The sequence below is a fragment of the Pseudophryne corroboree genome, chromosome 6, assembly GCF_028390025.1.
Source record: "Pseudophryne corroboree isolate aPseCor3 chromosome 6, aPseCor3.hap2, whole genome shotgun sequence".
In the NCBI taxonomy this organism is placed as follows: Eukaryota; Metazoa; Chordata; class Amphibia; order Anura; family Myobatrachidae; genus Pseudophryne; species Pseudophryne corroboree.
The window spans coordinates 322,628,290-322,649,087 of record NC_086449.1 but is presented as its reverse complement, the minus strand read 5'-3'; the positions used below and the strand labels follow the sequence as shown (position 1 = coordinate 322,649,087).

The following is a 20,798-nucleotide window of genomic DNA, read 5'->3' as shown; positions in this document are numbered from 1 at the left end:
GTGTGCATTGTCAGATATTCAAGAGCAGTCTTTCATGAATGAGAAAGACCCCTCCAATATGCCTCCAGTGCAAGAATAGTTATGATCCTGAATGTAACTTGCAGGACAGTGGTTATTGCTACTGCTGTCCTTGCGACTTACATTTAAGGGGTCATTCTGAGTTGATCGTAGCTGTGCTAAATTTAGCACAGCTATGATCATTCACACTGACATGCGGGGGGATGCCCAGCACAGGGCTAGTCCGCCCTGCATGTCAGTGCTGGCTTCCCCTCACAGAAGTACAAAGGCATCGCACAGCGGCGATGCCTTTGCACTTCAAGAGTAGCTCCCGACCAGCCCAGCTTTAGCGCGCTGGCCAGGAGCTACTCGTCACTCCCCGGCCCGCAGCCGCTGCAGCCCGCCCCCCAACAGTCCGGCCACACCTGTGTTGGCCGGACCACGCCGCTGTCCAGCCCCCTCCCGCCCAGCGACCACCTCTGCCTCAGAGGCGATCGCTAGGCAACGGCGGCTGGCATGTGCCGGTGCATGCGCAGTTCTGACTCGATCGCTGCGTTGTGAGAAACTGCAGCAAGCGATCGGGTCAGAATTACCCCCTTAGTACATAGCCAAGACATTTTTGTAAATAAGTCAATTGCGAGACAGCCTGATTGTAATAACAGCACTGCCGTGTTTATTAATACATAGTCCCCTTAGTTCCATATACAGTATATATAGTCACTCACAATAGACTGTGGTCATAAGTAGTGCATGCCGGAGAATACAAAATGGGCATGTGCAAAATCTCATATTTAAATAACGTAAAAGGAAACGAAGGGCAAAATTGTAGCCTTCCTCAGTTGTGTGGTCAATTGTGAGGTTTGCAGTTACAGTGAGTAGGGCAATGTATTTCATTTATTTGCCTAGAGTTTCAGTCAGGGGAAATAATGTAAGAAGTGGTTTCAACATACTGTATGGTGTTATTTATTGATAATCACCAGATAATAACTACTAATGGATGACACTGTTTGAAACAGGGTACTCCCCATTTTCTAACAAGTATTCCCCACAGTGTGTAGGTGCAAGGATGAAGGAGAATGGGCACAAATAGTAGCCTCCTCCAATCACCAGGTTGTGCTAATGTTTCCACAGTAGAGGGTGTTATTGTCTGGAGATTTCTTCATCTGTATATACCTACTTAGACTTGTCCACTTTTCCAGGGGTCGGGAGCACCACTCGAGTTTTGGGATGCCCCCGGCCGTTATCAGAGGGTAGGCAAGTATGCATCTTTTAAAGTTTATTGAAGCAAGCATCAAGTAGGTCAGGGAGATCATCACTCATTTCTGGATATCTTAATGATCTCTAGTTTCCAGCTGCCAAGATGAGGAAAATAGGCAACTTTTAGAAATATTGTGCCAATGAAGGTACCAGGGAGACTGATAAAGGGTAGTTGCTTTTTCTCCTCCTTCCTTTTCCTGTCTGCTCCTATTGGTTGTATTATATTACTATAATTCATATCTTCGAAGCAAATGTATCATTTTGACCCTTTTGCGATTTATAATAATCACTAATTGTGTACCTTTTAATAACATACTCGCAGAGGTTGTATCTAGACATATATCTTTAAATTATTGGGAATATTCTATTAATGGAAGAATGCACACCAGTCATATAAAATGTAAAATGTAAGAATGTATTTCAACAAACAATTGATACTCATAGAATTCACATTTATCATTAAACAGTATTGGTCAAATACAATGCAAGCCACCATAGAATATTTTCACAGGTTCAGCCTATCTAAGAAAGAAATAGCATGAAAGACGAGTGTGAGAAGTGTATTTATGTGTGTATGTATATAGATATTTATTACTGGGGAAATATTACTCCACACACTCGGCAAATCACAGATTCAATAAAAATCAATCCCTAGATTTATTGATAGATATAGGAGAAATATCTATCTGAAGAAACATCTAAGGGGAATATTGATTTTGGGTTATGTATGTGTGAGGGTGAGGGGAGGTGCAGCATCTGACTGCATGGTCAATTGTAATGCGAGCAGCCATCTTATGTTTCCAGGTTCAAGCACATGGCATTCTTTGTTAGGCCATAAAATTTCACATGCCAGCAGCCATTTTTGTATGAACTAACTCATTCAGGCACATTTCAATCCAACTAATTATATTCCATGTCCAATCCAAAAACACTGATTTCAGCATATGGTTATAGTTATCACTTCACAAAACTATAACAATGCCACCATCCTTTGTTTCCAGGTTCAAGCACAAGTCAGTAACTATCTTGAATGAACCAACATATATCTGAAAGACTCTACTACATTCCAGAATGTATAAACTACAACATAATACTTATGTGCTGATTTCACAATTCAAGCCATCTAATTATATTTCACGATTCCAATCCAACTTAACTAATTTATTCAAACATCCCAAGAACCGACACATAGGGAAATTTACTAAGCTCCCGATTTTGACCGAGATGGTGTTTTTTCTTCAAAGTGTCATCTCGGGAATTTACTAAACTCAAATCACGGCAGTGATGAGGGTATTCGTATTTTTATTACGGCTGTGTAGTAAAAATACGAATGAATACACCTTCGGTCAAACGCGGCTGTTTAGATCTAGAACTCGGTCATTTACTAAGCATTCGTATTTGAAATCTCAACCGTGAAAATGGATTTGCGGCCGCAAAAAATTACTAATCGTACAAAAAGCCTAAAAAAAAGTAGACCTGCTTTTGAGAAGCGTGTTTACATGTGTTGTCAATTCTACATTAGTCACACCTGACTTTTTGGACCTTTAAAAGGGACCCAAGCACATTTTTCACCACTCTCAATCTGAAATGGCTGCTACTGTGTGTAGTACTGCTGTCTTGTTTGCTGGGGGATACCTGACACTGCTCCATGAGGCTACAATAAACCCTGGCCAGGAAAGTCAACAGGGTAAGCAGGTTGTACATGTTCCGCATAGGCTGGCCATGGCTTGTTTTTTTTTCGAACTTTAAACGATAACAAAATTGCTGATGACCATGTTATACAGATGCTCAGACTAAATGTAATTATTTTTTTCCCTCTGTATGACCTTGTCAAACTGACCCTAGACCCTGAGACAGTACGCTCTCGCTCTGTCTCAGGCCTGCCCAAACTCCTGCCTGTGTTGCACTTTATGGCTACCAGCAGTTTCCAGCCTGTGACTGGCAATGTAATTAGTATCTCACAGGCCACCTTTTAAAAATATTTAATTCAGGTGAGTTAAAACATACATACACGTCTATGTCTAAGTGGAGCTTCTGTAATGTAATAGAAAACAGTATTGTATTGATTACAGGTCATGACACTCACGTTTAATTTTTGAAGGGCCACTCAGGTTTTGGATGTCTTGGATGGCTACATAGATGCCTCTCTCTGCTTCCCTACCCAGGAGTCGCAGTGTTATGCAGTCAGGGTAGCTTTATCTAATCTTGCGGCCATGGACAATGTGCTGGGTGACATAGCTTACACACATGTTGAGTTGAGTACACCTAGGGGCAGGCAATATATGTCTAACAATCCACATCTGGCCCAAGACACTAATGTGCATGTGGTTTGTGGAGCTAATTAAACAATACACATATTGCGTGTTCACAATTTATTAATTTTAACACACAACTTTTTGCGACCAATCTAAAAGAAAAACACTGTAATGGTCAATATATTCTGACCGAACATTATTAATGTTTTTTTCTTTGTGTGCTGGGTGCCGAGGATTGTGCTGGCTCGTTGGTGCGGGTTCGACTTGAGCGTCGGACTGGGGAATGAACTGGGGTGTGGCTTGGTGTCGTTGTCCCAGAACTAGATGTGGCATGGTGTGATGCCAACACACTAAGGCTTTGACTTAGATTGTTCAAGCTTGCTGTGAGCTGAGTGTTAGCGGCAGTGTTGTTAGCTATCATGCGTGAGAGGTTGTCGTTGATCATTTGATAGTGTTGTATGATCGGTATAAGTGATTGTTGCTGCCGCTGCTGATCATCCAAGATGCGTTGGAGGTTTGACTGCATTTGGGTGTTGTCTGCTCTCATCTGTTCCATGGAGTTAGCGATTCTGCCCACCTGCACTATAAGTCTGCCTGAGTTGCGACTCAGTCTAGGCAAATGATGGGGCAGACTTGACAGGTATTGGCTGTGGGTGTTGAGGCTTGCGCAGTATTGCGCCTGTTGTGACGACCAACGGCTCCAAAACTCAGGGCCCATTTGTGTGTCAACTTGTGTTGTGCTCAATTGGGGGCTGTGGGATGTTTGGGGTGGTTGGGGTATGTCCTGCGGCGTGGTTGTCTGAGTCGGATCGATGGGCTGCAGGTGAAGTGTGAAGGTCTCCTGGTCACGTTCCTGCTGGGCATCCTCGGTGATGATGGCTGGGTCTGTATGGGGTTGAAGATAGCCACTATTTAGTAAATATGTAGCATTGGTCTTACTATAGCTTTACCTCAACATGCATTACTTCTTAATATTAATGTTGTAATTGCTAAATAGATTGTGGCATAAACTTAACTATGTAGCTCACCTTTTTTTATAAATATGTGGCTTCTAACGTTCACTACTCATTTGTTGTTTTTTTTGGGGGGTATAGTAGGATTCTGAGCCATAATTAATGTTTAAACACGAAGAACTCTAACAAATACAAAGTACTACATTTACATATTGGCCCTCATTCCGAGTTGTTCGCTCGCAAGCTGCTTTTAGCAGCATTGCATACGCTAAGCCGCCGCCTACTGGGAGTGAATCTTAGCTTATCAAAATTGCGAACGAAAGATTAGCAAAATTGCGAATAGACACTTCTTAGCAGTTTCTGAGTAGCTCCACACTTACTCTGCAACTGCGATCAGTTCAGTCAGTTTCGTTCCTGGTTTGACGTCACAAACACTCCCAGCGTTCGGCCAGACACTCCTCCGTTTCTCCAGCCACTCCCGCGTTTTTCCCAGAAACGGTAGCGTTTTTTCGCACACACCCATAAAACGGCCAGTTTCCGCCCAGAAACACCCACTTCCTGTCAATCACATTATGATCACCAGAACGAAGAAAAAACCTCGTAATGCCGTGAGTAAAATACCTAACTGCATAGCAAATTTACTTGGCGCAGAACCACTGCGGACATTGCGCATGCGCATTAGCGACTAATCGCTCTGTTGCGAGAAAAATATAACGAACGAACAACTCGGAATGACCCCCATTGGGTATGAAGCTTCCTTTGGAACAACACACACAATACAATAAATGTGTTGGCCAATACACTCATACATTGTTCAAGGCAGTCAGTGGTTTGCCAAAAAATTAAAAATATATAGTGGCCTAAAATGTACACATTAACAATGGATGGAAAAGTATTAAGTTGCCCTATGTTTAGAAGTGGTGTTGTTGGCCATGCAAAACAATTGGATGAGACTTAACATTTCTGTTATTTTTACTTCAAAAATTTTGTGTCAAAAAAGTGTTGATATGGCCAACATCCCATCTGACAATTATCCATCTAAAAATACCTTAACACCATCTGCTTGTTGTTGTTGATTATTGCAAGGATGACTGGTCATTAGTGTATTATAATTTTCGATGTACTAACAGTGGGGCAGATGTATAAACCTGGAGAAGGCATAAGGAAGTGAAAAACCAGTGATATGTGCAAGGTGAGAAAGGCACAAGGCAAACAGATCCAATATGTACATTAACAGTTGTGTTTGTTTTGTACTGCTGCCTTTATCACCTTGCACATATCAGTGTTTTTTCACTTCCTTATGCCTTCTCCAGGTTAATAAATCAACAACACTGTTTGTTTACTTATTTACACGTAATTGTTATGTTTACTCACCAGACAACTGCGGGGATTGTGGATCCTCACTTTGGGGGCTGGCCAATAGAACTAGTGGTGGCACGGCCGACACTGTGAGATGCGCCGTTGGGGTGGTGATGCTGGTGCTGGAGCTGGACCCTCAAGACGGCGTCTCTTGGGTGGCCTCGTTGCCACAGTAAGCGAGCCCTGTGATGGGCGCCTTAGTGTTGGTGGATTTGCCGAAGAAGAACCTGTGTGATAAGATAAACATTAACATTTTGTGTCTCAATGTGTTTGCAGAATATGTGTATATAGTTAAATCTTACCGGCATTGCCACCATCTGCATCTCTCGGCAGTGTTGGCTGTGGCCTGGCTGTGCTGCTTCTCTGGCGTACTGTAGAAATATGAAGAATGTCCTTATGAACATACTATTTTGGTGATATGTTTTTGCAAATTCCTTATTGTGATGTAAACATATGTGGTACCTGATGAGAATTAAACTAAACGATGCTTATGCTTTTCTGCCTGACGTCATTGGTTGCGTATTTTTTAAGTTAGCATAAATTTTGAAAAATGAAAAAAAATCAAAGGCGCATAATGCAAACAATTATACTACTTAAAAACAAAACGTCGTAGCTTGACACAACCACAATATTGCACGCTAAGGACCCAATTTGGGATAATAATAATAATAATAAAACACTAGTCCAAAATATCTTGTAAAAATTGGAAACATCACAACCAAATATGCAATCAAACACACATCAAGCACACAAAGGGCAACCCATAACAACACACAATAATCATAAATGAGATGAAATGTATTTACAAAAAACCTTTGTTTACAATGTAAAAATATAAAATCATTACAACTCACCTACAAACATTTACTTTTGAGTTACAACACCAGAAAAACTCCAAGGCAACCAGTAATATTAAAAAAAAAAAAAAATCAGTACACCAACACATTAGAAGAATGAACAAACTGACAACCACAATTAGCAAGAAGACATTTCAGACAACTAAGGACAAAGCACACATGCTTAAATTGTTTAAAAAAAAAACAGAAATAACTCACCATCCTGCCTTGGCCGATCCGAATCCCGGACATAAGTGCCACCAACCACTTCTTGCGGAATGAGTGCACGCACAGTCTCCTCCCAATCGCGGTAAGATGAACGGAAGGGGGGTCCACCCCCGGTTTGGCGGGCCGATTTAGCCTCCTTGGCCATCTTCGCCTTGACACGGCGCTTTATATCGTAAAAACGCTTACGGCACGTGTCCTCGGTCCGCCTCACCACCCCCTCACTATTTACAGCCGCAATGACCTTCCGGCACAGAACACTCTTCCTGCGTGACGACACCTTTGCAGCATCATGGCCAAACAACTGCCGATGATGCCTCATCAGCTCCCGCACCAAAGCCATACTTTCAGCATAGCTAAATTTGACATTGCGGCCTGTCTTTGTAGTGGTGCGTGGCTGCGGAGCCACAACACCATCACTATCACTGGAGGCCGCAGCAGCAGCCACCCCCTCCTCCTCACTAACCTCCTCCACCTCACTAACCTCCTCCACCTCACTAACCTCCTCCCTCTCACTCACCTCCTCCACCTCACTCACCTCCTCCACCTCACTCACCTCTGACTGGGACATAACCAGGACAAACAACAAATAACACTGAGAAAAAAAAACAATAAACACACTCCTCCACTACCACTACACACCAAACACACACACACACACACACACACACACACTCACTCACTCACTCACAAACAATGACAATAGACGTTAAATAAAAAACAATGACAAAAAAATAAACAAACTTTTAAATAACTACACAACAAGTATGACAAGACTACTTACACACACAGTACAGCACTCAACAATCGCAAAAAAACTCCTCAAATCCTCCACAAACTCCAAACAACTCTCCAACTCCTAACACACCTTCCTCTCACCTCTCCACTAACTCAACCCACGAGGTGCTGACGGTTTGGGGCGTTTTTATAGTAATGTGCACAGACACTCCTCCATCACGAATCAAACCAATCACGGACGAGTGACAAAAACGAAACTTAGGAAAAAAATGCGGCAGTGAACGGACAAACACTGCCGTAACCAAAATGTGACGCAGTCGTAAAAAAACCACATAACACGGCCGCAAAACCACTAAATCGGCCGCATTCTACTTTACAAAACTACGAATGACATCGACATCGGAAATCACGAAAAAGAAAAATACGACAGCTTAGTAAATTAGTCGTAAAAAGTTCAAAAAGTTGCACAATTACACATTCGATGTTATTCGTGATGAATCTCACTCCAAATCGGTACAAATACGAATTTTAGTAAATATACCCCAGTGTCTTGCATACTGTTCATGCTATATGAGCCATTACAAGACCAGATAACCACACAACCCAGCATGCCATTGCTACAAAACACAAATCACTATCCACAAAACGTATACCAGAAATGCTATGCTACAGGTTGTCTAATGTTCCAATTACCATTACAGATTCACAGTATTATCACAAACACATATTTAGCTATTCTATGTCATTATTATCTATGAGCTATAGAGAGATTGATACTTAGCCATCATGAGGAGCTTACAAGTAACCTGGTGATTGAAGCTGCATTCTTACAGAGTCTCTGTAGCTGTGTCCAGCTACTGTACATCTGTCTCAGTGGTTCAGAGAGAGTGAGCTCTGTGATTTCAAATAGGTATATTATACCTTCAAATTGTGGGTGTGTCTTTCACAGGAAGTGTGTAAACTATTGTCTAGTAGTTAGCAGGCCATGTGAGCTGGGTTTGCCTGTTCAGCTGCTAACTAGCCAAGGCCACAGAAACCAATTTTACTAGTTTATTCAAACATCCCACTGATTACTTTGAGAGCTTACTCTATGGGGGTAATTCTGAGTTGATCGCAGCAGGATTTTTGTTAGCAGTTGGGCAAAACCATGTGCACTGCAGGGGAGGCAGATATAACATGTGCAGAGAGAGTTAGTTTTGGGTGGGTTATTTTGTTTCTGTGCAGGGTAAATACTGGCTGCTTTATTTTTACACTGCAATTTAGATTGCAGATTGAACACACCACACCCAAATCTAACTCTCTCTGCACATGTTATATCTGCCTCCCCTGCAGTGCACATGGTTTTGCCCAACTGCTAACAAAAATCCTGCTGCGATCAACTCAGAATTACCCCCAATGTGTAATAAAATATAATATCATAAATATATTTGACATATCTAAAATGGATATGAGGAAATTACTCTGTAACATATCCCCTTGTTGAGAGTGATCTGGCATTCGACAGATTAAACTGACATATAGTCAGAAACATTTTAGTGTGTTTGTTTGTGTTAGTAGTACAGGTCTTTAAAGAAGGAAAAGATTTAGTTTTGAAAATATTACAACAAAGTAATTTCACAGTTCAAAGTATAAAGTAATGAAGAGGTTGAGAAGAGGCAATTCTCCCCTGCACCACCATAGGTAGATGGAAAAAAAAACGTATTTTTATATTTATTATGCATACTTATGCAAGGACAAAAAAATCTTCCTATGTGGGCAAGCCCTTTCCTAATATCCCTCAACAATGGAAACTAAAGGCAGAGGTGTAGCTAGGTGCCATGGTGCCCGAAGCAAGGGTATGTTTCGGCGCCCCTCCCCCCTACTGAATTGGAGGCATGTTACATTTGAAAAGAAAAAATATAGAAAAATCCTAAATTGGTGACAGGGCCGGTTCTAGACCTTGTGGAGCTCAGGGCGAAAGTTTCTTTTGGGCACCCCACATGTTTAAAACAGGGACAGTGCGCGCCCCCTCTGCTTCTTCTCCTGCTCTGCGGCTGCCCGTACAGCGGCTCTCGGTATAGCGGACAGAAGGAGGGGTTGGGCAGGTGATGCGCTGTAACTTTTCCAGTGCCCGGAGCTCGCACTCCACCGGAGCCACCCTCGCTACATCCCTGACTAAAGGCCTAGTTGTTTCTTTGTGTAGTCTACTTCGCATAGTGTGGTGGGGTCTTCTGAGAGTCTCATCATCCCTGGCCATCTGGTCAGTGCCAGATTAAGGTTCAGAAGGGCCTGGAGCTGAAATTTATGAAAGGCATATTGTTTGCTGCTGTACGGTCTGTGACCAATATTTGGGGTGTGTGTATGGTGTGACTGGTTATCTGAGGGCGTGACCACTGCTATGGGGGTGTGGCCTATGCAGGGAGTGTTGGGTGTGGCTAGCACCAAGGAGGGAATAGCTAGCACCTACTGTACCTTTAGCAATCTCAATCTCCCTTTCATATTCACTTATATGAATAGTGTAATGTGAGAGTCTACAAGTGAACAAAAGGAAGCACCCCTTGGTGATGTGACCCTAGTATGACAAAAAGACCCTCAATATGTCTGTATTTATTTTATTGATATCACCCCCATATCTTGAGTTTGTTGTACAAAGCCTCATTACTATATGTTTTGTATTGTGCTACTGTACCTCTCAGCTGTATATATTCTATACTTTTCCTTTCGCCCCCTTCATCTATATGTCCTGCATTGTGCGTTCATCCCTCTCCCCATCTGTATGTCCTGCATTGTGTTACCCCCCAACTCCAACTGTATGTCCTACATTGTGGTGTCTCTCTGCTCCATCTATATGTCCTGTACTATGTTGCTTGTCCCCCGCAACTGTATGTCCTGCATTGTGCTGTCTGTCCATCACTGTATGTCCTGCATTGTGCTGTCTGCCCATCCCCATCAGAACGTCCTACATTGTGCTGTCCATCCCTCCCCCATATGTATGTTCTGCATTGTGTTACCCCCTGTACCCAACTGTATGTCCTGCACTGTGCTGTCTGCCCCCTCCCCATCTGCATATTCTGCATTGTGCTGTCAGACCATTACCCAACTGTATGCCTTGCATTGTGCTGTCTCCCCATACATACTGTATATCCTGCTTTGTGCTGTCTGCCCCTACCCCATTTGTATAACCTGCATTGTACTGCTCCTCCTTCTGTGTCTTGTAATGTCCCTTCCCCCATGCTCTCTATATCTTGTATTGTTCCCACCACCACCCCACTCCATGTCTTTTATTGTCCCTTCCCCTATATCTTTGTATTGTCCCCCTCTCTGCCCTCTGTGTCTTGTATGTCCACCCCCTCCCTTGTTCTCTATATATTGTATTTTCTCATACGTCCTAGAGGATGCTGGGGTCCACTTTAGTACCATGGGGGTATAGACGGTTCCGCAGGAGCCATGGGCACTTTAAGACTTTTCAAAGGGTCTGAACTGGCTCCTCCCTCTATGCTCCTCCTCCAGACCTCAGTTTTAGAAATGTGCCCAGGCAGACTGGATGCACTCCAGGGGAGCTCTACTGAGTTTCTCTGAAAAGACTTAAGTTAGGTTTTTTATTTGCAGGGAGAACTGCTGGCAACAGTCTCTCTGCTTCGTGGGACTGAGGGAGCAGAAGTAGGAAACAACTTCCTAAAGAGTTTCATGGCTCTGCTTCTGGCTGACAGGACACCATTAGCTCCTGAAGGGTACTGAACGCTAGCTGTGCCTAGATGCTCACTCCCACAGCACGCCGTCACCCCCCTTGCAGAGCAAGAAGTCAGAAGACAGGTGAGTTTTAGAAGATAGATCTTCAATCAAGGTGACGGCTAAACGTACCGCACGGCTGGCGGGAGCGCAGCGCGCCATGTTGCTCACTCATACATGGCCACTGCAGGGTGCGGGGGGGGGGGAGGCGCCCTGGGCAGCATGAAACCTGATTAAACTGGCAGAAAGGGGGCATAAGATGCCATGGCACAGCCCTACCCCCGCCAGTATAAATAATATTGTAAAAATCGCTGAGGAGAAATGTGCCATTGCGGGGGCGGAGCTTCCTCCTCAGTCAGCCAGCACACTGCTCAGCGCCATTTTCTCTCTCTCCTCAGGCTGCAGAGACAATGCTGGTCCTCCTTCACTACTGGGGTGCAAAACAGGGGGGGGGGCACAGTGAAATTGATGCTTTACATTGTGTATTTACATATAAAAAAGCTCTGTATGTCAGTGGACATTTTGTGTTTCACAGGCATTGTGTTACTGGCGCTGGGTTTGTGAACTGGCTGCTCCTATCTGTGTCCTTCTGACAGATTTTACTGTGGGTCTGTCCCCTATAAGTCCCGGAGTGTCTGTGGTGTGTTTGTACACGTGTGTGACATGTCTGAGGCAGGGAGTTCTTCCCCTGAGGGAGCCATTTTAGAGACACAGAGTTGTAATGTGGTGGCGCTGCCGGCACACCACGAGCCTGCATGGGTGAAAGAAATACGTGATAGTGTGAATCATATCAGTAGGAGATTAGATAAGTCTGAGTCTCATGCAGAAAGCTGGAGAAAATCAGTTGAAGATGTGATTTTTCAGGGTTCTGCTGTCTCATCCGCAGGCGACCCCTCTGGGTCACATAAAAGACAGTTTGCAAACATTGTACATACTGATACCGACACGGACTCTGATTCTTGTGTCGATGATAGTGATTCCAGGGAGGTAGATCCTAAATTGGCAAAAAACATACAATATATGATTGTTGCTATAAAGGAGGTTTTAGAAGTTACGGAAGCCCCTCCTGTACCTCAGGAGGAGGCTTATTTCTATAAGGAAAAGAAATGTAAGGTAACTTTCCCTCCTTCCCACGAGCTCAATACTCTTTTTGAGGGAGTGTAGGTGAATCCTGAAAAGAAATTTTGTATTCCCGAAAGGATTCAAATTGCTTATCCCTTTCCTTTAGAGGACAGGAAAAGATGGGAGTCACCCCCGGTGTTAGACAGTGCACTGTCAAGGTTGACAAAAAGGGTGATTCTCCCTGCACCTAGGACGGCTTCACTAAAAGAGCCGGCAGACCGCAAAATGGAGACCACGTTAAAATCTATTTATGTGGCCAATGGTACGCTGCTCAGACCCACCATTGCTTGCACATGGGTGAGTCGTGCTATTAAAAAATGGTCTTATAACTTGTCATCAGAAATTGACACGATTGATAGAGACGAGATACTCCTAACGTTAGGTAATATCAAAGACGCTGCAGCATACATGCTGGAAGCTATGAAGGATATTGGACTCTTAGGTTCAACAGCCGCTACCATGGCAGTATCGGCTCGGAGGGCGTTGTGGATCTGCCAGTGGAATGCTGATGCAGATTCCAAAAGAAATATGGAGGCCCTCCCGTATAAAGGTGAGGCCTTATTTGGTGATGGGCTGGATGCGTTAGTCTCGGCGGCTACCGCAGGTAAGTCGACATTCTTGCCTTATGCTCCTGCACCAGCGAAAAAGACACATCACTCTCACATGCAGTCCTTTCAGCCCAACAAATACAAAAAGGCCAAAGGTTCTCCCTTCTTTGCAGGTAGGGGAAGGGGAAAAGGAAAGAAATCCGTAGCATCTCCAGGATCCCAATAGCAGAAGTCAACCCCTACTTCTGCCAATTCTACAGCATGACGCTGGGGCTCCCTTGCGGGAGTCCGCTCGGGTGGGAGCACGTCTGAAACTATTCAGTCAAATTTGGATTCAATCTGGCCTGGACCAATGGGTCTTACAAATAGTGTCCCAAGGGTACAGGCTGGAGTTTCAAGACGTCCCCCATGCCGATTTTTTAAATCGACCTTGCCAGCTTCTCTTCCAGAAAGAGAGGCAGTAACAACGGCAATTCAAAAACTATGTCAGGATCAGGTCATTATCCTGGTACCTTTGTCACAAAGAGGAGAAGGTTTTTATCTGAGCCTCTTCGTAGTTCCGAAGCCGGACGGCTCGGTCAGAATGATTTTAAACCTGAAAAATCTAAATCTCTACCTGAAAAGGTTCAAGTTCAAGATGGAATCCCTGAGGGCAGTGATTTCCAGTCTGGAGGAGGGGGACTTCATGGTGTCAGTAGACATAAAGGATGCTTACTTGCATGTTCCCATTTATCCTCCTCACCAAGCTTATCTGAGATTCGCAGTACAGGATTGCCATTACCAGTTCCAGACGTTGCCGTTCGGACTCTCCACGGCATCGAGGGTATTCACCAAGGAGATGGCAGAGATGATGGTCCTCCTTCATCAAAAAGGAGTCAATATAATTCCTTATCTGGACGATCTCCTGATAAAAGCGAGATCCAGGGAACAGTTGGTGCGGAACATCGCACTCTCCATGTAAATACTCCAACAACACGGTTGCATCATAAATTTTCCAAAGTCGCACTTGGAACCAACGACAAGATTGTCATTTTTAGGGATGATTCTGGACACAGAAGTACAGAGAGTATTTCTTCCAGTGGAAAGGCTCTGGAAATCCAGAAAATGGTCAAACAAATATCGAAACCAACAAGAGTGTCGATCCATCAATGCATTCGGTTGTTGGGGAAAATGGTAGCAGCCTACGAGGCCATACAGTTTGGCCGATTTCATGCCAGAGTATTCCAGTGGAACCTGTTGGACAAGTGGTCCGGATCCCACCTACACATGCCCTGGAAGATAATCCTGTCATCCAAAGTCAGGATTTCGCTCCTGTGGTGGCTACACAGTTCTCACCTACTAAAGGGATTCAGGACTGGGTCCTGGTAACCACGGTTGCAAGTCTCCAAAGCTGGGGAGCTGTCACATAGGGGGGGAAAGCTTCCAAGGAAAATGGTCAAGTCAGAAAGCCTGCCTTCACATAAACGTTCTGGAATTGAGAGCCATTTACAACGGCCTTCTACAAGGGGTACATCTTCTTCAAGATCATCCCGTGCAGATCCAGTCGGACAATGTAACAGCAGTCGCATACATAAACAGGCAAGGCGGAACTAAAAGCAGAGCGGCAATGGCAGAGGTGACAAGAATTCTCCTCTATGTAGAAAGACATGTAAGAGCTCTGTCAGCAATTTTCATTCCGGGAGTGGACAACTGGGAAGCAGACTTCCTCAGCAGACACGATCTCCATCCAGGAGAGTGGGGCCTCCACCAAGAAGTCTTCGCAGAGGTGACAAGTCTTTGGGGAATTCCTCAAGTAGACATGATGGCATCTCGTCTAAACAAGAAGCTTCAGAGATATTGTTCCAGGTCGAGAGACCCTCAAGCAATAGCAGTGGATGCACCGGTAACCCAGTGGGTGTTTCGGTTGGTATATGTGTTCCCTCCACTTCCACTGATGCCAAAAGTTCTCAAAATAATAAGAAGAACAAGAGTTCGAGCAATCTTCATTGCCCCAGACTGGCCAAGGAGGGCTTGGTATCCAGATCTTCAGGAGTTGCTCATAGAAGATCATCGGCCTCTTCCTCCTCGAGAGGACCTACTACAGCAGGGGCCGTGTGTGTATCAAGACTTACCGCGACTACGTTTGACGGCATGGCTGTTGAGCGCCGGATCCTAGCCCAAAAGGGTATTCCCAAGGAAGTCATTCCCACTCTTATTAAGGCCAGGAAGGGAGTAACGTCTAAACATAACCACCGTATTTAGAGAAAATATGTGTCTTGGTGTGAATCTAAGAAGGCTCCAACGGAAGAGTTTGAATTGGGACGTTTTCTGCATTTTCTGCAGGCTGGTGTGGATGCGGGCCTAAGATTGGGGTCAATCAAGGTCCAGATTTCGGCCTTATCAGTTTTCTTTCAAAAACAATTAGCCTCCTTTCCAGACGTTCAGACGTTCGTGAAAGGGGTCCTGCACATCCAGCCTCCATTTGTGCCTCCAGTGGCACCATGAGATCTTAATGTGGTGTTGCAGTTCCTTCAATCAGATTGGTTTGAACCTCTGCAGGAGATAGAATTTAAGTTTCTCACTTGGAAAGTGGTGATGCTTTTGGCCTTGGCATCCACAAGGCGGGTGTCTGAGTTGTGGGCCTTGTCTCACAAGAGCCCTTACCTGATCTTCCATTAAGATAGGGTGGAGTTGAGAACTCGCCAACATTTTCTTCCAAAGGTGGTTTCATCTTTCCACATAAACCAACCTATTGTGGGGCCAGTAGCTACTGACACTTTCACTGAGTCAAAGTCTCTAGAAGTGGTTAGAGCTTTGAAGATTTATGTCGCTAGAACAGCTCGGATACGGAAAACAGAGGCTCTGTTTGTCCTGTATGCTCCCAACAAGATTGGGTGTCCTGCTTCTAAGCAGACTATTGCGCGCTGGATCAGAGGGACGAATTCTACGGCAGGATTGCCGATACCGAAGTCGGTGAAGGCCCATTCTACTAGGAAAGTGGGCTCATCCTGGGCGGCTGCCCGGGGAGTCTCGGCTTTACAACTTTGCCGAGCAGCTACTTGGTCAGGGTCAAACACATTTGTTAAATTTTATAAGTTTGACACTTTGGCCGATGAGGACCTCAAGTTTAGTCAATTGGTGCTGCAGGGTCATCAGCACTCTCCCGCCCTTACTGGAGCTTTGGTATAACCCCATGGTACTGAAGTGGACCCCAGTATTCTCTAGGACAGGGGTGGGCAATTATTTCAGCTGAGGGGCCACTTGACATTTCCTGTCAGTATCCGAGGGCCACACACAAAATAGCAGCTCCCCCCACTTGACAAAAATATAGGGACGTGGCTTCATGTGGAAGGAGTGTGGACAAAAAATAATACAGATTCGTATTAGGCTGCACAATACTCTCCATTATTCAAATTGCGCCACTTACACACATTACAGTAGGTAGAGCTCCCTTTTACACAGTACGGAAGGTAGAGTCCCCTTTTACACATTAACATTTTATTTAGGATAATTATTGCGCAGCAAGCAAATTATCCAGTGTCTTATGGCCCCTGGGGAAAGGTGTGACACAGTGATAGGACACGGGGAGTGTGACACAGTGACAGAACACGAGGGGTCACAGATAAGAGTCGGCACACACACAGTCCAGCTCCGGGGGCAGCCAGCATCTTAGGGGAAGCTGGACATGCCCCCGGAGCGAAAGAGAAAAGACCCACCAGACCATGCCCCTTTTAGATTAAGCCACACCCCCTTTTTGGGCACCACACTGCTTGAGCGGGGGGGGGGGGTGTAATAGTACAGAGTGCGCTCCGGGTGTCACCACACCCGGTGACGCCTCTGGGCGACACGGTGACAGAACATGGTGGGGTTGACAGTGACAGAACACCATGGGGGTGACACGGTGACAGTACACGGGGGGTGTGACACAGTGACAGAACATGGGGGGGTGACACAGTGACAGAACACGGTGGGGGTGACACGGAGACAGCACACGGGGGGTGACAGTGACAGAACACGGGGGGGTTGACACAGTGACAGAACAAGGGGGGGGGGGGGGTGACACAGTGACAGAACACGGGGGTGACAGTGACAGAACACGGGGGGGTGACACAGTGACAGAACACGGGGGGTGGGGGGTGACAGTGACAGAACACGGGGGGGGTGACAGTGACAGAACACGGGGGGTGACACGGTGACAGAACACGGGGGGGTGACACAGTGACAGAACACGGTGGGGGTGACAGTGACAGAAAACGGGGGGGTGACAGTGACAGAACACGGAGGGTGTGACACAGTGACAGAACACGGGGGGGGTGACACAGGGACAGCACACAGGGGTGACAGTGACAGAACACGGGGGGTGTGACACAGTGACAGAACACGGGGGGGTGACAGTGACAGAACACGGGGGGGGGTGACAGTGACAGAACACGGGGGGGTGACACAGTGACAGAACACGGGGGGGTGACACGGTGACAGAACACGGGGGTGTGACACAGTGACAGAACACGGGGGGTGACACGGTGACAGAACACGGGGGGGGGGACACACGGTGACAGAACACAGGAGGGTTTGGTACAGCGAGAGCTAAAGATCTCTCCCCCCAACCTAAAAACAGTCTGACGCCACTGTCCGCACACACAAATACACACACACACTCTCACATATATATATATATATATATATATATATATACACACACACACACACACACACACACACTTTCTCTCACTCACTTTTCCCATTAACTTACTGATCTGGCTGGCAGTGGCAGGAAGGATGGATCTGCAGCAGTCTGGCTCTTGTCCCGTGTAGCTCCGCCCCCTGAGGTCCGTGTAGCCCCGCCCCCTTTTTGGCTGAACACAGCCGTTGTCACTGGGGAGTCTGGAGGCGGGAGGAGGAGGCTGCTACAACGCAGCAGCAGCAGCAGGGGAGAGAGGCGCCGCTGGCAGCTTGGAGGTACTGCAGTGCAGAGCAATGACAAGCAGCTCAGCTGGTCGGGCCGCTTGTCATTGCTTGCTGGTGGGAGGCAGCGGGCCGGGCAGGATCGGTTTGCGGGCCGCATCCGGCCCGCGGGCCGTATTTTGCCCACCCCTACTCTAGGACGTATGAGAAAACAGGATTTCAATACCTACCGGTAAATCCTTTTCTCCTAGTCCGTAGAGGATGCTGGGCACCCGACCCAGTGCGTACTTTACCTGCAGTTTGTTAATTATCGTTACACAAGTTGTGTTACATTTGTTTTCAGCATGTTGCTGCAAATGGTTCATGCCTGTTGGCGTGTTTTATGTTGAATGCCATGTTGTGCGGCATGGTTGAGGTGTGAGCTGGTATGAATCTCACCATTAGTATAAAAGTAAATCCTTTCCTCGAAATGTCCGTCTCCATGGGCACAGTTCCTATAACTGAGGTCTGGAGGAGGGGCATAGAGGGAGGAGCCAGTTCATACCCTTTGAAAAGTCTTAAAGTGCCCATGGCTCCTGCGGTACCGTCTATACCCCATGGTACTGAAGTGGACCCCAGCATCCTCTACGGACTAGGAGAAAAGGATTTACCGGTAGGTATTAAAATCCTGTTTTTCCCACCCTCCTGACCCAGGTCTTTCATTGCATTTCCCTCTCTGCCTTGCAATGTCCTCTGCCCTTTGCCTGTTCTGTCTATGGGGATGTTACCGTCGTCTTCTCCTGTGCTCTTGCACTCCACCTCTGCACTGCCACTCCTCAGATACTGCGGCTGTGTCTTTACATGGCACTGGCAGCAGCCCCGGTCCCCATGACATAATCCCTGATGTCCGCACCGCTGTCTGGACATTGTGTGTCCCTGCTGCTCCTGGCTAATGGGACCCGGGTGTGCCCGCTTGTCAGAGCAGAAGACTGCTCCATTTTGTGCAAAACCACGACTAGGTGTCGGCAGGGCCGAAACTAGGAGTTTTGGCACCCGGGGCAAGCCATTAACTTAGCGCCCCCCCTCGCATTCAAGTGTATATATATATATATAGCAGCAAAAGATGCGGCACTGAAGCTGATTCTCCGTAATTAAGAGACACACACGGTCCTGCATTTGAAACGCTGGACCGTGTGGGTCTCTTAATTACAGAGATTCAGCTTCAGTGCAGCACCTTTTACTTCTGTATCTACTTACACCTGCATGCTGACCAACAGGGACCACTCCCACCCCAGCGTTGCTGCGCTCGCCACCCCCCCATCCCCCCGACGACATTCCGCTCCCGGCATACCAGCGTCGGTATGCCCGGTCACGCATACCACACCCATACAGATATGTAGTGACACACCTAATCACATACAATCACACACATGCACACATTCATACACACATATAGCAGTCACAGAAACATACAGTGCCCCTTCCCTGAGTTATACTCACTGTTTAGGCTGTGCTGCTCTTCTCCCCTCCTCTCTCCCACGCTGTTGCTGGCTGGCATGGTGGCACTGTGTGTACAGTGCCGTTTAGCCCCGCCCCCTTTTCGGACCAAGAATTTCTTGTTCACTGCAGCAGTGGCTGCAATGATTAAAGGCTCTAGCAGTGGGGTGAGGGGAGGAGTAGTAATTTGTCCCCCATGCCCCCTCTTAATGCTGCTCTGCTGTGCCGATCACAGCACGCTGCAGAGATGAAACTGAAAGTAAAGTACAGCTCCCGGCAGCAAAGGCTGCTGAGAGATGTAGTTTATTTTCAGTGTCATCTCTGCGATGCTCTGCGATGCGGTGTGTGTGCCTGCCTGGCTAGGCGCGAGCTCCGCCGGCTGTAAGGTATCGCTGCCGCAAAGGGAGGGGGCGTTAGGGGGGATTAAAGTGACAGCCTCTCCAGTCTGGCGCCCAGGTCACATGCCCCCCTAGCCCCCCCCCCCTAGTTTCGGCTCTGGGTGCCGGAAGTATGACCTGGACCGGCCATTAGTGTAAGCTGGCCTGGCCACATGGTGAGGGAACTATGGGACCAGCTAGACTGGCAGTGTGATCAGGAGGTGGAGCTAAAGCTGCCAGATCGGAGCTGAGCAACACTCAACTGTATCACCTCTTCCGTCTGTCCAACATTGACAGCATACAAGACTCCTGTCTTCCTTTATTACTGCTGTGAGTGCCGCCAACAGGAATCCGTTTGTGTGTGTGTATATATACACTGCTCAAAAAAATAAGGGGAACACTTAAACAACACAATGTAACTCCAAGTCAATCACACTTCTGTGAAATCAAACTGTCCACTTAGGAAGCAACACTGATTGACAATCAATTTCACATGCTGTTGTGCAAATGGAATAGACAACAGGTGGAAATTATAGGCAATTAGCAAGACACCCCCAATAAAGGAGTTGTTTTGCAGGTGGTGACCACAGACCACTTCTCAGCTCCTATGCTTTCTGGCTGATGTTTTGGTCACTTTTGAAAGCTGGCAGTGCTTTCACTCTAGTGGTAGCATGAGACGGAGTCTACAACCCACACAAGTGGCTCAGGTAGTGCAGCTCATCGAGGATGGCACATCAATGCAAGCTGGGGCAAGAAGGTTTGCTGTGTCTGTCAGCGTAGTGTGTAGAGCATGGAGGCGCTACCAGGAGACAGGCCAGTACATCAGGAGACGTGGAGGAGGACGTAGGAGGACAACAACCCAGCAGCAGGACCGCTACCTCCGCCTTTGTGCAAGGAGGAACAGGAGGAGCACTGCCAGAGCCCTGCAAAATGACCTCCAGCAAGCCACAAATGTGCATGTGTCTACTCAAACGATCAGAAACATACTCCATGAGGGTAGTATGAGGGCCCGAAATCCACAGGTGGGGGTTGTGCTTACAGCCCAACACTGTGCAGGACTTTT

At 46.4% G+C, this 20,798-nt stretch overlaps 2 long non-coding RNA genes across 2 annotated transcripts in view; one reads left to right on the top strand and one right to left on the bottom strand.

Moving 5' to 3' along the window:
- Positions 1 to 6,327, top strand: part of LOC134935237 (uncharacterized) — a 28,564-nt gene extending 22,237 nt beyond the window's left edge. The window contains exon 2 of the long non-coding RNA XR_010180002.1: positions 5,840 to 6,327. This is a non-coding gene — a long non-coding RNA (uncharacterized LOC134935237). The remainder of the gene's footprint in view (positions 1 to 5,839) is intronic.
- On the bottom strand, positions 1,769 to 19,618 carry LOC134935236 (uncharacterized). Its single transcript, XR_010180001.1, has 4 exons — positions 19,362 to 19,618; positions 6,124 to 6,192; positions 5,837 to 6,048; positions 1,769 to 4,394 (listed from the first exon to the last, which is right to left on the bottom strand). It is a non-coding gene; the product is annotated as an uncharacterized LOC134935236 (long non-coding RNA).
- Between the last annotated feature and the right edge of the window lie 1,180 nt (positions 19,619 to 20,798).